Raw genomic sequence first — 18,043 nt, 5'->3', positions numbered from 1 at the left:
TTATTCTATGAAATATATATGCATGTGTTATAGATTATGTTATATATATGTTATATGCTAATGTTACATATTGTTTATTATATAATTAGAATTACAATAAATACAATTACATTATATAACATATAATATGTATGTTGTATATTCTGTTGATTGCAGTTACTTAGAGTTAATTTAGGACTCCTTTTTCCAGACTTCTAAATTCCCAGATCCTTCTGTCTTAATTGGTCCAGATACTTGATGTTATCATGTACATCCACTGAAGAGAGGCTAATTCTTTCAGCCGGTGGCTTTATCAGACAGCTAGCTATTCTGCTTTTTTATAATGTGACACAATTACATTACATCATATGGGAACAAATTATTATTTGCTCTGTATCTTTGCAGGCTATCCTACATTTCATTTGCAAGGAAGATTGGCTGCAAACTATTTCATGCTCTTATGAAGTTGGACAGGTATTGGAACACATATGTAAGCAGCCAGTATCTCAAAGGTGAAAGTACTATGATGATCATGACTTTTTCCAATGGTTTTAGCCAATTTACAAAACTGAGTAGTAAACAGAATTTGCTGTGGGCCAACTTGATACTCTTTGGCTTTCTGTGGCTTTCTGTACTTAGAAGTGTTCAGGCCGGGTGGGGTTGGGAACTTTCTTCAAACTAGGCACTTGGTATCACTGATTCCCAACCTATTTCCCCACCACACAACTTCTGAAACTTGTTTTTCCCCCACTGTTATCACTCACCTCACATTAGAGACATCCTTTACACCCAGATAAAGTGACAGACTCTTGGTGGCCTCTCCAATATCAACCCTCTATTGTTTCCTGCTTAACAGAGGCAATCTCCCTCCATAGAGGATCAAGACGGCTGCTTAGGCCTGGTCATGTGACCCAGTCCTGACTAATGGGACTTGAGGGGAAGTTGTCCTGAGTCTTCTGGGAAAGATTTTCCTCCTCAAGAACAGAACAAAGAGAAATGGCAATTCCTGCATTTGGATGTGGTGTATGGAGAGTAAGAAAATCCACCTGTGGAAGATGATGGAGCAGAAAAATGGAAAGAACCTAGGTTCAACTGTCATCGCTGAGTCTCTGCATTGACCAATCTGCTTCTGCCCTGTCTTTCAACTTGTTGTTGGGTAAGCTAATAAGTTTCCAGGTTGTTTAAGCCATTTTTGGTTTTTGCATTTTGTTATGAGCTTCTGAGAGCATCCCTCCCAACTAATAGCATTCACTAATTAACAATACACATAGAAATGAAGAACCCTGTATCAGATATTAGTGGGAAATGCAAAAGAAATAGAAAATGTGTTTAAATAAAAACTGCAAAAATTCCTGCAAGATTTGCTTAGATTATCAGTTTTCAACAAGATGTCATACTGTTAGGAGAGAATCAAAGAAAAATATAAAACATGGCTCCCTTTTCTTTCATGAATCTGCTTGGAAGTTGACATTGCTATTATTGAAAGCCACATACTCTGATGTTGTTTTGGAAAGCACTGGGACATAAAACATTTCTCAGAAATAGGAACTCACCTATACAGCCTGTTGAACACATACACTGCTGCTTCTGTCTGATTTGGAATATGCAAGCAATTTGCCTCTAAGAATTTATTACCATCAGGTTAATAATTTTCACCTGACATTTGGAGAGTAAATCGTAGGCGCCTTTATGTTTTTTTAGACTCTATCTGCAGCTGAGCAGTTAGACAATGTTGTTAGACAAATGCCCATTTGATGGCCGAAAATAATTATTTTGTGCCTTTCAGTTTTCCTGGAAGCCACATCCATTAGGCACGTTCTGAAGATGGTAACAGAGTGTACTTGTAGGTTTGTGTTACACGGCAGTATGGTAGTTGTGGCGGCAGCTTTGACTCAAGCTTTCAAAGTTTGGTGAAATAAGCCTCATTTGAAACATAAACTAGTTGGTTGGCCTTCACATATCTTCCCAGAAATACCATGAAAATAGACCACAATCTAAATTTCCCTAGAGAAGTTGCAGGGGTTCTGGCAGCTGGGGGTCAGCTCTACCCCAAAGTATATCAGAACTTGAGAGGACCCTTGTCCTGCTGAGGAGGAAGTGACAGTAATGAGAGGGGCTTTTATGGATGTTGATACTTCTGCTGCACTGTGGTCAAGGGATACAACTGTACAAGACCTGCATAAACTCCAGAACCTTCCACAGATCCCATCTGTGCTGCCTCAAATGCAAGCTCCTCATCTCAGCTTTCCAGGCCCTCTGCCACACCACTGATCCCACTTCTCTCTCACACTCATTAGTCTCCTCTCTGTCCTCTGAAGTGGACATGTTTACTCCTGTGTCCCTGCCTTTGCTCATGACATTCCCACTGGCTGGAATGCAAACCCCACCCCCCATTTTCTTTCTACAGCTCCCCTCTCTGCCATCTTTACTGCCTAGTTCATGTCCCACCTCTTACAGGACTGTCCTGGCCATCAGTGAGCTCTCTCTTCTGATAATAACAGTAATTACCGTGTATTGAGCATGCAGGATATGCCAGGTAATCACAGTCATTATGTGAAAGTCTACTGGGATGGAATGGGGTTTTACTACTCCCCATACACTGATTCTGGCCATCCCCACCTTGGGACCTGGCACACACTGTGAAAAGGGCATTTGGTAACGCAACTCAAGGAATTTGATAATTAGAGCTCCTGACAAAATGATGCTTAGATTGTCTCGCAGGTGTTCCTCCTCTGGGAGCTTACGGCCCCAAGCCAGTCACAATGGAATGAGATGGAAATGAAAGGAAGGCTGATAACATTTATCAGAGGCTAGGGGAGAGGCTGTAGGACCCAAGGATTAGGAGAAAAGGGCTTAGAGAGAATTCACAGTAATGATTTTGCTTTCCTCATGACAGAGAGAGGGGCCAATCATGGGGCAACCCCAAGAGCCATGATCAAAGGACCTGCTGATCCTAAATGGACCCTCAGTGGTCTAACGAAGAGCTGGAGGACAGGCTGAATAGGCAGAGAAGGGTCACCTGAATTCCCACCCTACTACAGACTCTGAGTGAAAGGTTGTTGGTTTTCTACTGCAAGTGCTTTCAGTGGAGCACTGCATGTTATCTAATGGACCCTCTAGAAATTATCGGACTCAGAAGGGGATGCATCTTTGTCTATTAACTAGGCTAATTAACAACTCTGTAGGGGTAGAAGTTCAGGGATATAAAATGTATAAACGCAAATGATTCTAATCTATAGGGATCAGATACATTTTGTGCAGTACAGTGGCTTAAAGAAGATGGGAGTTTATTTTTCTCTCTCTAACAATCTGAGCATAAGTAGTCCCTGGCTATTATGACAGCTTTACAGTGTGTGAAACTGACTCTTGTCCTGTTGCTCTGCGATCCTCCACATGCAGCTTCCCTTTGTGAACTAGGAGCCATTCCAGGTCTCCTGTCATCATGTCTCCAGTCTAGCCATGGGAAGGGAGATCAAGGAAGGAGAGGAGACTGTTCCTTTCATCTAGAAACATGACCCAGAAGTTGCACATATCACTTCTGCTCACATCCTATTGACCAAAAGCTATGACACGGCTACACAGACATACCTGGGAGGCGGGGGAATGTGTCTTTATTCTGGGCACCCATGTGCCCAGTTAAAATTCAAGGATCTGTTACTAAAGCAAGAAGAAGAGATGGGTATTGGGGGCCAACAAGCAATCTCTGCCACCATCTTCTTAAAGTTTCTAAGTCAGGTGCCTCTATTCTTCCTTCAATAGCTCCCCCTCCCAAAAAAGGGAAGAGACTCTGCCTCTTAATACCTTTTTCCTTGCAACACTTGGGCCAGATGCTCACAGAGGCTTTCTTTTTCCCTGTCACACACACCTAAAGGGGTGGACTGTGCTTTGCTCTTATTAGGTGAACGTGGACCCTCCAGTTTCAGTTCGACCTCCCTACTAGGAAGACATGGCTATTTTTCTTTTGTGTATGTGTGTGTGTTTTAATTTTTTAAAGATTTTTATTAAAATATAGATAACATACTAGGAGAAGTAAACACACCTACCAAGGCAACACTTTGAACTTTTAAAGGCACTGCAGGTACCCTCACATGGTGGGAAGGCTATTTCTCACATTGGTATGTTTAGGAACAAGAGACCTTATTATCACCATGCTAAGGAGCACTGGGCTCTCTCCTACCCCTCCTGAGCCTGCTTGAATTACTCTCCCCTCTGCTACCCAGGAAGGATGGCACCAACTCCTCATTATCTATCTATCATCTATCTATCTATTATCTATCTATCTATCTATAATCTATCATCGAATCTATCAATCTATCTAGATATAGATAACATAGATATAGATATATAGATATACAGATATATAGATATAGGTATTAATGCTAAGAAATGACAGATGGTCACGAACAACTAAAATTGACTGAGATGTACCAAGTGCCAGCTGCTCCTCTAAAAGCTTTACTTGGTTTACTTCATTTAACCCTCATAACAACCCATTGAGGTTGGCAATAGTATTGTTGTTTTCAATTTACAGATGAGAAAACTGAAACTTAAAAAGGTTAAGGAACTTGCCCTAGATAATACAAAACCGAACTCCCAAGTGGTTTAGATTCAAAAAGAACATTTGTATTTTTGTTTTATTTTTAAATGAATAGTTATTGGGAATTTTTCTTGTGATCAATTGCTAATGATCAATTTTTACTGCAAGAAGCATGAAGTGAAAAATGGACATCACCTCTCACACCATTTTCACAAAGCTAGTCCCCGTAAATATGTTGTTATATTTCCTTATGGTCTTTTGCTTCTGCTGGTCTGTCTTTTTATTGATCCCGGTTTTGCTTTACTACCTAATAAGCTAGATCTCCACGGAAATACCACTCCCAGCTTATAGGCACTCTCCTCCCTCACTGTTAATATGACTTCATCTAAACCTCCAGCCTCAGTGTGACCTTCAGAAATCGCTCAGATTGGAGAGACCACTGTAGGACGGGGCCCTTGTCGCATAACATTCACACAGGGACATGCCTGGAGAGGTTTTTCAGGCAATAAGAGAAATGCTTGGATATTTTTAAAATGTCATTGCACTCTGTTAGTTGTAACTCAAATCCTCCCTGTCGGCTGCAGCTTGAACCCCAGGGCTGCAGAGGAGACGGGATGTGTGGCGTGGTCCCAGGCTGAAGGCCTCAGCTATCAACAAGGCATTCCCTCGGAGGAGACCTAAGGCTTTTTCAGGTAGGAGCCAAGAAATTGAATTATATGATGACATTTGGTAATTTTTTTTCCAACGGACCACATCCAGAACAATAAAATTTTAGAGACTATGCATTTGCAGGCACTCGGCGTGGTGTTGGGGCCTACAGACTTGGGACACAAAAGACAAAAATTTCTGGTGAAAGACACTAATGTTCTCTGAAGACAATTTAATTTAGAAATGTTTATGCAGATTATTTAGGCCGAGTTAGATTATGAGAGAGCGCCGAATCCTAACCACTAGACCACCAGGGACGCTCGAGTTAGATTATGGATCCTGTGACTGTCCAAATTCAGATGCATTTGGCTAGACTGATTAGGGGCAAGAAACAGCTCCAGGATGCCAAAGTGAAAAGGATAAAGCATTCCAAGGGCCTCTTTTCTCTACAAGAATCTATCGTCCATTATTGAATGTTCATTCTTCTCTCCTCTGAGTTCTTTTCAACATTTACTGATTCTTAGCCAAAGGTGCCCTGTTCCATTAGTCATCTTTTGAGGGCGTTGGTGGCTTGTCCTGAACACTCGATTGTGCCTTCATGGTGGCCTTTCTTATTCTCCTCACGCCCATGGTCAACCAAGGTAGCCAGCACACAGGAGCTGCTCACTGGATATTTTATTTGTTCCTGGGCTAAGCTGCAGAAGCAACCTTTCTGAACCCAGATATTCCAAAGAGCTCCCCTAGATGGGTTCATGGATGGCCTCCATTTTCTCTGGGAGATTAAGATTAGCCTCATTGATAAAGGAGGAAGCTGAAACCCAGACAGGTCAAGAGATTTGTCAAAGGTCCCACAGGAGCAAGTGGTAAAAGCAGGGCTGGAAATGAGGTTTTCTGATCCCAAGTCCAGCGTCCTTGCCCTGATATGATAGCTGTTCTCACTTCACCACAATGATCAGGCTGTGAGGGAACCTGTAGCAGTGTGCCCTTGGGGAGAAGGCAGAAGGAGCATTTCCAGGACCTCGCTCTGCATTGCTTTGTCCCTGGGCCCACTGTGCCAGGCCCAGAGGGGGCTCCATAGTGCCACTTGGCAGACTCGGGCTCCGTGTTTTCCTATTAGATTCTTTCATTCCTTTCTCCCTGCCCCCTCACCTCCCTACCATATACAGAAACAACCCCAGGAATAAAATGCAAGAGCTCCACCAACATAAAGCAAAGGTTAGAAATTGAACGCCACCCCTCCCGAAGCCAGGAAATTCCAGAGACGTGGTTCTCATGGCAAGGGGACTTCAAGTTACATATTTTGCAGTCTGGCTAACCCGTTGTACTTTTCAGTGTGAGGCTTAAGACAGGGTCTGCCTGTGCCACGAGGGTGCCTCCGGTCTCTCAGACCCATATTAGATTGCAGGCAGGCTGTACTGTGGATTAGCTGTGAGATTTGCAAATGTATAGTTTACAATGTGGTAAGAGCCTCGTGGCCCTGGAGCGAGCAGCCAGAGGGAGAGCGTTACTGTGGAGGTGGTGGTGCTGCGTTTGGGGGGATTTGCCCTTCAAGCCTCAAGGCTGCATTAGCATAGCTGGGGCCTACAGAGCTCCCCGGAGCGCCCCTGCCTTAAGAAGCAATCTCAGGTTAATTTAAAGTGATTTTCCTGAGTCCTCCCTCCTCCCCATGCAACCGGACGTGTTTCCCTGGATAAAACCTTGAGTGCCTCAGAAATCCAGATAAGCTGGGATGCCCAACGTTTCAGATTAGAAGACTGGTCTCTATTAGAAGTGGTTTCTTAACCAGTTGTGAGTTAAATATGGGGGTCCTGTGGCCCCCCTCACCCTGTATGTTCCTAGTGAGTGGGTGAAGCACCTACTCCAAGGGTCTTAGGCTGAGCACCTACTGCCCAACCCTCCTCTGACCAAAGCAGGGTCCAGAGGGTTCTCCAGCCCATGGCAAGGCACAGGGCAGACCCTCACCCTAGCCTGGAGAATAGCAGTGAGGAAACCCCAGGCTTTCTCCAAGAGTCACCCTACATAGAGAGTCCCATGACTTCCTTATCTCTTTCCTGAGCTGTCCCTGGCCCCACAGGGCAGTCCGTGGGCCTCTACACATCACATCTCAAGGATCTTCCACAGTCTGTGTTTTAGCAGCAGAAGCTGATCCCAAGTCTCAGACAAATCTCCAACTGGCTGTTTGATTTGGGCAACTTTCTTGCTTTTTTTCTTACTCCTACCCCTTCCCCCCCGAGTGTCTACTCCGTTTCCAGGCCTGTCTGTCTTAGACCATTTTCTGCTGTGGAGCTCTCTCCCTCCCCTTCTCCATTCCTCCTCCTCAGGCCTCCTGACAAACTTCCTCCCAGCTCACACACAAGAAGATCTGTCACTCACAAAAAGATCTGATAACACTGGGTAAGAATGACCTATACCATTACGTTCCATATCCAAAACAACATATTAACAAATTCTTTCTTAATACATATTTCTCTAACAGGTTAAGTGACCTGTACCAGATCATGCAACTAAAAAGTGCAGGATTTGAATCCAAGTCTTTTGATCCCAAATACCTGGTACCCTTTACCAGCAGCTGCTTTTTCACCACTGCCCTGCTGGGGATTGACAACTGCTCAAGACTCCATCTGTTCCTTACCCCAGTAGGGTTTGTATTTTAGGATCCAGGGTGCTTATACCAGAAGAATAAGCCAGCATCAGAGAGAGGCTAGTGAGAGAGCCTGGGAGGGCTTTTCTGACTCTCTCCCATACAGACCTCAGAGTAGATGGCTCCCACTTGACCTGCTCACGAGAGAAATGAATCGTGCTCATGTGAGGAACTTCCACAGGCTCTTTTCTGCCAAATTCTACAAGGCAAAGCCGGGGAGGGAGGACATGTCGCTGGAGGTACAATTCCAAGTGGAAAGCCGACAGTGTGGAGCCCACAGCCTCTCCTCTTCCTTCCCATCTTCCCCATTGCCGGGGGTTCATTTTTCCTTGAGCCTGAGCGGCCTCTCTCAGAGACTCTGGTTGTGGTTCCAAAGCTGATCCTGCCAGCCAGAAGTCTCACTCCTGCGGAGCTGGTAACACTTCTCCCCCAGCCCCCTGGAGAGCCCCATATCCCTTTCCTCACTGCCTTTCTTCCGTCCCCTCCATTATTTGTTGCATCAGTGAATGAATGCTGCCCCTCTGCTCTTGGAGCCAAGTCACCCAGACAACTCATTCTCATGGGAGGGGCCTGAGGGACTTCAGAGGTTACCTTCTGCTGGAGCGATGCTCAATTTTCAAGGAATGGGTCACTAATATAAACCTTAAGGCCCTAGAACTCTTGGTTGGAGAAGATAACTCACCACAAGTCATTTTAGTTTACAAGAATGCATTCAGATAGAAATTGATGCAGTCTGCCTTTTATATAACTGTACTAGATGGTTGCCCATTTGCTGTAACTGGAGAGAGGCTGGAATAGCTCTTCTACCCCAATATCACTCACACGAGTCTGTCTCAGCGCCTGGGATTCCACCACTAGAGATGGATTACTTTGTAGTTTTAAGAGCCTTTGAGACAAGCATTGTTAGCAACTCAGTAAGTGGTGTTATGACACCAAATATTCAGATACATTCATGTCTGTGATTGGGATTGCATAAAGATAGCATCATTATCCTAATCAGATTGCAAAATGAGACTCACATGCTTCTTATTTTCTGAAACTGAAGGCACTTTGTTGACTCATCCTTCCCCTTCCTCCCCATCCCTCTCTATGTTCGGGCTCTGCAGCACCTCCTGCTCTCTGGGGTCTCCAGCAAAACCACACCCATGGATTCGAGGCCCAAACTCTAGAAAAAGAAGGGAAGGTGCATGAAGAAGAAATGGTGCTGGAAAGCAGAGTGGGAGACAAAGGAGCTAAGTAAAGAACAGGAGAAGAGAGACAAAGAAAGAGGGAGAAGAGAGATAAAGAAAGAGGTGCTCGTGGGGTAACAGGATGGAGAACTACAGGAAGCTGTGATTCATCCTCGTGGGCTAAGGCTCTAATCCTCTTTCCCTGGACTCACTATATTCCAGTTTGTCCCAGATCCTGGAATCCCACCTTTAGGGACGAGCTGCTTCATAACTTGACAGCCTTTTAGCAAACCTCCCTGGTCAGCCTGGGGCTGGTTCACGTGGCTACCGGTCTGCAGAGGTTCTGCTCCTCTAATTGAAGGGCAGATGGTGAGGCTGGGCTGTGTAGAACAGGCTGCTCATGTCGATGTTTTTGTTCTCACCGTCCTTCGCATCTTCACAACCACAACAAAGAGGTTTTAGAAAGAACTGAAGTGTATGACTTGGTCTGATCAAGTTGCTCAGTGGGACAGACTACCACAGATGCAGGATGCCGGAGATAAAAACAGGGAGTTCGGCAGTGATCAAGCAATGCACTTTGTCCTTTGCAGCAGCCAGCTCCCAAGCCTCTGTCCTCCCAGTTCTCATTCGGAGATCTGGGCAGAAGTGGGGGTGAGGGCACAGTATTAGCTGCTTCTGGAGAACCAGGCTAATGAGCAGATGTTGCTTTGCCCATTTTGTTTTCTGAACAAATCTATGTGTAGATATTGAGTATCTGGAGATCAGCCCTGATCCGATGTCCTCAGATGTCAGGGCCATGCACTCGTCCACCTGGGCAGTGTTGTTTAAAGCATTGGCGCTTGAGTACAAACGAGAGTTTCAGTCTCTGTAGCAAATGACGGCCTCATGCAATGGGCAAAGCATGCCTCACCCTTTCAACTTCTGCTGGGGCTTCTGGATTGCAGGGTGGGAGAGAATTCAACATCCTGTTTGACGCTCACTTTCAGTGGGTTCTTCATGGTTCCAAGGGGCTCTCTCCTCTCAGAGCATCTCATTCTACCTCCTTTAGATCTTTGAAAATGCTTACCAAAACTCAGGCAAAGGACTTACACCTTTAGTCTCTCCTACTGAGTCAGAGGTTTCCAACTTTTACCCACCCCTAGTTGTAACACGTAACAGCAGTAGTTCTCAAACTCTTTGGTCTCAGGACTCCTTTTCGTACTTAAAAATTATTGAGGACTCCAATAAGCTTCTGTTTATATGAATTCTATCAATAATTTCCATGTTAGCAATTAAAACTGTGAAAATTTAAAAAAAAACTTGTTTATTAATCCATTTAAAAATAATAAACCCATTATACCAGGGGTGCCAAAAAAAATGTACACATTTTAGAACGTGTTATCTATGTATTACTTTTCGAAGTAGAATTGAATTACGGTAGCAATGTGTAATATGACGTTAGCTCAAAAGATGGTGTTAATCAAATGAATGCTAGTGTCATTCATTGTATTACAATTTTAATACAGTTTTTTCATTTCTTAAAAGGTGTATACTTTTTTTTGGCACCCTCTGTATAGTAACAAAATACTTTTATGAAAAATAACTACATATTCAGAAAAATAACAAAAAACCTAGTGAGAAACCTGGCATTGTTTTCCAATTTTGAAAATTTTGAAATGTTTGATTTATTTGAAGTCAGTTTGATTCTCATATACGCGTCTGCATCAGTCGGCTGTGAGATCACACAGCCTATAGCCTGTGGAAAGCTCCAGGGTACACTTGTGAGAGAATGAAAATGAAAAAGGCAAAGAATGTCTTGGTATTGTAGTGAAAATAGTTTTGAGTCATGGGCCACACTGAGAACTGCTGCTTCAGAGCTGTTAAGTTTCCCAGCATCAACTGCCTTCTCTTACACAGGTGCACACACACACGTGCCCATTGGCACATGCGTGTCTGACATTTTTGTTTTGGCAATGTCATGATGTTCTTGGGGTAACTGAAAACTGTACATTGTTAAGAGGCATTTGCACAATCTAGCTAGTACCAAAATAGAGGTAATGGCCCCACTTCAGAGCTACACAGTCTCAGATTTGGATGCTGGCTCTGTCACTGAGGAAAATGACATAATCTCTTCAAAGCCTCTGTTTCTTCTTCTGTGAAAGGGGACAGTAATAACTTCTGCTCATTGAGTTGCTGGGAGGAGTAAGGACACAACACACATAAAGCAACAGCTACAACGTCTGGCAGAGAGACAACAGGTGCTCAATATATAATAGGTATGATCACTGTCATCATCATTATTAGTCAATAATAATGCAAGCTCCATGAGTGTGGGGACTTTGCTCACTGCTATAACTCTAGACCTCTAGTTACTGATCATGAGATATGAATGCATGGACTTTTGTACAAGTTCACCTTTCTTCAGAACCTATTAGCCCGACTGAAGGTACAGTCAGACAAATGAAAGAAGATCAGGCGGTCACCTCCCCTGGGAGCTGTCTAATTAGGGAGGAAAGGTTCACCCTTGAGAAACAGAGCAGCAAACAAAGGCGTGTGATGAAGAGTCAAAATGAGCAGAGCCACGAGCATTTATTGTAGTTGCTCACAGGTGGGAACTTCTGACACCTGGCAGGGGGATTGCTGTTGGCTCCGAGGTCTATGTGCCGGCTGCTATAGTTGTTTTAATCTCTCTAGCAGTCTGCATGCACCACTGTGCAGTGGGGAGGAGACTGAGAAGATAGTTCTCAAAGATGGCTACCACCAAGCCCTCTTCTGCACAGACTGCTCCTCCCATCAAGAGGATTATTTCATCTGGACTGGCCTTGTGACTGGCTTTGAACAATAGAATGCCATGGAGATGACATTCTAGAACTCTCAAATGCAGGCCTTCTTAAGACAGCTTCTGCTTCTTCCCACTTGGAATAGCGCGGCCATGTAAGAAGTTTGGCCATCCTAAAACCGCCACGTTGTGAGGAGGGCCACCAGGAGGAAGGGCCACATGGAGAAGCACAGAGGCACCAGACACGTGCATGAAACCTTCCTTGACCTGCCAGGACACTACACCTAGCAGCTGAATGCAGCCAAGTGAGTGACCTCAGCTGATACTATGTGGAGCAGAACTGCCTGGCTAAACCCAGCTAAGCCACAGACTCATGAGAGATAATAAACTGCTGTCGTGAGCCATTATTTTTTGGAGTGGTTGGTTTCACAGCAATCGAAAACTGAAACAGGAGGGCAGGGGCTGGGTAAGAAGAGGGAAGGGTGGCAGAGCCACTGTACTCACACACCTCTGGGTCTGGTAGATGACACCCTTTTCTTCCAACGTCTTGGTACAGAGCAGATAGACTAAACACAACTTTGCTAAGGTGTTATGTGGATTTGAACTTATATCCTCAAAGGAAATCCCATAAACAGTTGTCAAGTAGGAAAAATGTTTAGAAACAGATAACAGAGCTTCCAGGACAGACATGTCCAACGTTCACTATTAGTAAACATGCAAATCCCTCCTGGTACTAATTGCTACCACTGTGGTTTCTTTTGAATAGTTTTATTTTGCATTCCACTTCTATGGGGACCACCAAATTCCTCCTGCCAGGCTTTTGCTTATGTTTCCCCTTCTCTAGATGCCCTTTCTCTTTCTCTCTTCCAATCGAATCCTACCATCATTCATGATCTCACTTGACCCATCAACTCCATTGCAGGATTTCCTAACTCCCGCTCACACTGGTCACACCCTCCCATGAAGGCCCACAGCACTGGTTGTATGTCACGTACATTTTGCCACTTAGAATCCAAGCATCACAGATGGTTAGGGCTGATTGAACTTCAGAGGTGAAGTCCGGGACCCGGAGCTCAGGGAAAGTGATATGCCAACATCTTATAGTTAGTTTAGTGGAGTGTGGAACAGCAATACTATAACTCTATAATTTTGGTTACCTAAATTTACCAAACATTTGAGTTAAAATGGAACTGAACCACTGAAAACCAGCAGTTGCAAAATAGGCTCATATCTGCTATAAAATGAAGAGGAGATACTTAGAGGAGGCAGCTGTACCATCGACAAGGTAAGACACTCAGAACCAGCATCACTGGGGGGAGAAGATTACGATCAAAACAATAAAAATGTATCTGTGTGGTCAGAGCTTATAATTTGGGCAGTTCTGATGTAACAAACCAAAGTCTCCACGTAATAAAGTGCCTGACTGGCCAGACACAGCCCTTGGGAAGCACGTCCTTCACTTGTACCCTGGCCTGAATCGGGATCATCCGCTTGTATTTGCAACCTTAACTTGGCTTAGAAAGTAAGTCTGACTCTTAAGTGTCGTTGAGTAAGAATCATACCCGAAGGTGAAGAACAAAGAACTAAAAAGTTAATAATTAGACTAAAAACAAACAAACAAAAGAGAAGAACCACATTTAAGTGTGTGGTGTTACCCCTTTTGTAACAGACTTCAGTGTAAGCGAACTTACGAGTTTTGCATAATCAAATCATTGTTGATTTATTTTCTTAAATGTGTTTAAAGCAATTAGGAGAATCTGATATATTAGAATTGTGAAGATTTCAATTGCTTAAGCATGCACAAATGGTAGGGGGAATCTAATTACTTAAGTTGATGTTTTTGAGTTATTAGTTATTCAGTAGTGTGTGGGTATTTTCAAAATGTTAATTGCCTAAAAATTAGTAATTTGGACACTAAACTAAGTAGGAATCACTGTGAACACTTTTTAACCACCCCCCAAAACCCCTTGGACACAAACAAACCTTGACTTCTCCCTGGGGAGTCCTACCTCCAAGGCTGGGTCACCTCCCTCAATCACACAGGTATTGCCTTGCTCTCTATTTCTTTCATATGTGTTTATTTTCCATCATGGGGGCAGAGATGCGGCATCCATTCTTTTTTTGTTTTCACTGCTCAGGGCAACCCCAAATCATCTTTACATTTTAAATTAATTAGATTTAACAGAATCGAATGGGACTTTTAATCTAATGACAGGAACATGCCTGGTTCTATAAAGAACTGAATTAGGCACAGCTGTTGTCAAGAAATATTCCTGAGGACAGGACACAAGAGTGAAGGGGTTTCCATATCTAGAGAAGGGACAGTGTCAACACACTCACTTGAAACATACTGTGCTTTTAGATGGTGCTAGCGAGCAGGTAGGTGGGGTTAAGCAGATCTTCCAGAGTAATTTTGAAGAAGGAGGTTATGACGGGCTCCAGAACTGTCTTCATGGGTCAGTAGAAGGAGGAAGACATGATAAACCAAGGAAGGCTAGGAGTCATGACTCCAACATCTCCTTCCTCACCCCGCAGCCACCGCCCCTTCCCTCAAAGAGAGACAAGTATCATGCATGAGGAAAGCCAGAGAAGGGAGACAGAGCCAAGGTCAAGGGTACAGCGAGTTTAATTTGGGGAGCAAAGCAAAGAGAAACTCGGGAAAGTTTCACTTTGAAAGAAGAGCTCTGAAGAGGACCAATGTTCACAACCCTAAAGGTGACAACCAGGGTTTCATTCCAAAGACAGTAGGAACTGAGACTAATCCTGCAGGAGACCTGAATGGCCAAGAGGGAAGAAAAGGGAGCCGCTTGGAGAAGAAAGCTGCTGAGGTGAAGTGGCCAGAGGCAGTGGGAGAGATGCACAGTGTCTTGAAGAGCCAGAGGCAGACCAAGAAGATACAGGAATGGGGTCCTACAGCCACGAAGCAATTCAGCAGCAGAAATGAGTGAAAAAAAACCAACAAAACAAAAAAAAAACAAAAAAAAAACTGCCGACATATGAGACTAGGCTGAGGTAAGAAAAAGCGTTTGAATCACTTGCATAAAGCCATTTAAAATTATGCAAGGTGATCGGGTTTTCCAGAATATTAACATTTGGGACCAGCATTGGCCTTGGTGCCAAGAAGGATTTCTACACCCATTGTAAGACCTTTAAAAGTTAATCCTTTTGTGGCAGAAAAATCTGTTCCTTTATTTGTGCAGTGTGTAATTTTGCACTTAGGGGAGAATATGGTGATGTGAGTCACCCTAAATTTCCACCACTATTGAGTTGGGTTGCTTGGCAGAGCCAGTAGACTTTTCAGCAGTATTTTAAAAAGCAGTTTACTAAAAAAATAAATAAAATAAAAAAGCAGTGTGCGGAAGTAGTTCAAGACAATTCCTTTTTATCCAAACTGCATCAGTAGATATTAAACACAACATGGCTGGCTGATGTGGGAGGGTGGGGAATGGCAGGAATCTGAATACGAGTCCCAGCTGGCTGCGCTGAGCGTGCTGTATTCACTTGCTTAAGAATGTTTCATACACTGTCTCATTTACCAACCTGCCCCATGAGGCACTGCCATTATTTACAGGTGAGGCCCCTAATGCACAGAGAGGTTCCGTAATTTGCCCCAGGTCCCAGAAGTGCCGGGATTATAATGTAGGTATGTCTGACCCCAGCACAGCTGATGATGGGGTGATGGGGAAACAACAGCACTGAGAGCTGAGATGGGACCACAAACAGGCATCAGCCTTAAACCAGGAACCAGTTTTGATGTGCTTAACATGGGGGAAAGGATGGATGATGTATGTAAGTGGCTGTGCCACTTATGACTGCCTATGACTTCTCGCTTTTTTCTGTTATTTACATTTTCATGTATTTTTGTCTTGTTCCCTCAACTGGACCAACAGCTCTTGAAGAAGAGGGCTACCTTGTGTGTCTCTTGCCTCTCACTTGACACCTATTACATACAGAAGCCCATCAGCGAAAAGGTAACGGATTAGTCTTTTCAGCCTCTTGCTTCACCATCTTTGTAAATGAAGGATAGTAACACTTGTATATTTTTAAAATGTAGTAAACGAAATTGGTAAACACTTGATGGGGGTTTTCTAAATGCTCTACTAGTAGAATGAATTTAACGATATTTCAAATTTTAATGGAACTCCTTTCATGCTATCTTCAGGTTGATGTTTAATTTAAAAGTTTACACTAGACTTTTGGTGAAATTTTCCTTAGTATTAAATTGCCCTCAGCCCCTGTCATTCTGTTGAGGTGAAAAAAACATATTCTGCCTATCAAAATACTATCAGACTGTCCTAAGTCATTTTTTGCTTTAAAGAAAGAGAAGCCCTAGAGTTGTCCTTTAGATTTTCTGATGGAACAATGTGTGGACGATGCAATGCTAAAAACTTGGTTGGAAAAAAGAGAGAGAGGAAAGAAAACACAGAGGCTAATGCTAATCCTCCACGGACGTGCACCTGGGAGCAGAGAACTGACCCTATCGAGGTCTAGAATGGTTGATACTGTCAACATGTTGCTGACTTTCTGATCAGATTCCATTTGTTACTCTTTCCCAGGACCTAAATAAAGAACCACAAATCGTCCTACCTTTAGCAGGAACTAGAACGATCTCTTCTAGTCGAAGAAGGGAAATTCTCCCCCAGTGTGCTGCCAGCTCGGAAGGCGTGGAACTGCAAACGGCTTGGGCTCATTAGACTGGAATTGAGTCTGGGCATCGTCTGAGAGGGGAAAAAGGTTTCCTGAGGGAGGCTCGGGCAGCAGTGGTGAAACAACTGTTGTCGCAGCGGACTTCAGGGAAGTCCAGTATTAGGAAGGCCCCTGTTTTGTGCAAACTGATCAAATACAGATGTTTCCAAGGAGTTGACCTTACTCACCAAGACTTCACTGGAGATTGAACGGCGGACAGCCGGTCAGCAGCGGGGTGAAGGCATGTTTTGGCGAGAGGGTGTAAATGTATATACAGTTGACAGGATGTGAATGACACTGGACAAACATCTCTTCTATTGATAAATATGTGTTTGACTTCCAAAAAAGTTTTATACCAGGGAGATGTCGTGAAAAATAATAAAGTTTTGGGCTTTGCTAGGTGTCTCCTGTGCACGTCAAACTCTGAAAGAGATGAAGGGGGGAAAATATTAAAAATGGGTTCAACCTTCCGTCTTCCTGAAATATCAGTTTTCATATAAAACTCATCAGCTGAGCCAAGTATTAGGCTTGATCAATGGCAGGAAACTAGGGGATCAAATGCTAATAAATCAGAAACAGATACCCCCTCTTGAACAGAAAATATATCTCAAAACTGAAAACAAGGAAATCATCTGATGATTTTCTAATGCATGTGCAAGGAGAAAATGAGCTTTTTTGGGGGGGTGGGGGGGTGGGAATGGCTGCACCTTAAAACAGCCACAAAAAATAAGATTCTTAAACACCTTAATCAGACTTGGACTTTCAAACACACAAAAGAATCAAGAAAGATCCGGATATTTGGTGAAGTCTGGATACTAAGGACTAATCGAAGTGTTTGTGAGTGTGCAGATATTAAGATGGCAAAGTGAACACATGAGAACTTGTTAATAATATTTTTGCTAGCTATTTTAATGCATTTTCTCTCTTTCAGAATTCTATCCCCAGCCCTCAGCCCTCACCGTTGTCTTTTAAAAATGTCCCACAATCCCATTCCCTTACGTCTTAGTGTTTTTTTCTCTTATTCATTTTCATTTCGTAAAGTAAATGCGTTACTGAAATAAAATATACACAGAAAAAGGCACGAATCGTAAGTTCACAACTACATAAGATCAATGAGTTTTCATGAAATGGACACACGTGTGGAACCAGCACCCAGCTTGAGAAACAGAACATTCTCAGTGTCCCCAGTCCTACTGCTCCAGTTTGCAGGCTTTGCCTCAGAGGGTGATCACTGTGCTGACTTGTAACCCTACAGATTTGTGTTGTTTGTGTTTGAGCTTTATATAAATGGAGGCATAAAGTGTGTATTCTTATGTCTGCTTCTTTTGCTCAACATTATTTAAATTGTGCAACTCATCCGTGGTGGTTAGCTGTGTGCTTATTAATATTTTAAACTATTGTTTTGAATAACACATGCATTCATTTCATTAATGCAGTTTTGTAGGTACAGAAATGTCTATTTATTTCAACGCATTGATCAGTCTCGGCACTCAGAAGAAAGTTCAAAAAAGTAGCTCACCCTCAATATAAATCACAAAGACGTCACTGAGCTGTGATAAAATTCTGAACTGACATGTCTGTAATGAAAAGCATATTATCACCAACACCTTTGAAAGCTTCATAAT

At 43.3% G+C, this 18,043-nt stretch overlaps 2 long non-coding RNA genes across 3 annotated transcripts in view; one reads left to right on the top strand and one right to left on the bottom strand.

Moving 5' to 3' along the window:
* The window catches only part of LOC109456350 (uncharacterized), a 98,579-nt gene that overhangs the window by 58,093 nt on the left and 22,443 nt on the right, over positions 1 to 18,043 (bottom strand). The window contains exons 6-7 of the long non-coding RNA XR_016020461.1: positions 16,607 to 16,841; positions 16,320 to 16,450 (exon numbers count right to left, since the gene is read on the bottom strand). This is a non-coding gene — a long non-coding RNA (uncharacterized LOC109456350). The remainder of the gene's footprint in view (positions 1 to 16,319; positions 16,451 to 16,606; positions 16,842 to 18,043) is intronic.
* LOC141571536 (uncharacterized) lies at positions 14,116 to 16,426 on the top strand. 2 transcript variants are annotated; one of them, XR_012496336.2, is made up of 3 exons: positions 14,116 to 14,744; positions 15,623 to 15,703; positions 16,289 to 16,426. It is a non-coding gene; the product is annotated as an uncharacterized LOC141571536 (long non-coding RNA). The 2 variants fall into 2 exon arrangements; XR_016020462.1 differs by lacking the exon at positions 14,116 to 14,744 and adding an exon at positions 15,187 to 15,303.

Source organism: Rhinolophus sinicus, chromosome 2 (genome assembly GCF_057876585.1).
Source record: "Rhinolophus sinicus isolate RSI-liver-muscle chromosome 2, RSI-T2T, whole genome shotgun sequence".
Taxonomy (NCBI): domain Eukaryota; kingdom Metazoa; phylum Chordata; class Mammalia; order Chiroptera; family Rhinolophidae; genus Rhinolophus; species Rhinolophus sinicus.
This window is presented reverse-complemented; position numbering and strand designations above follow the sequence as displayed.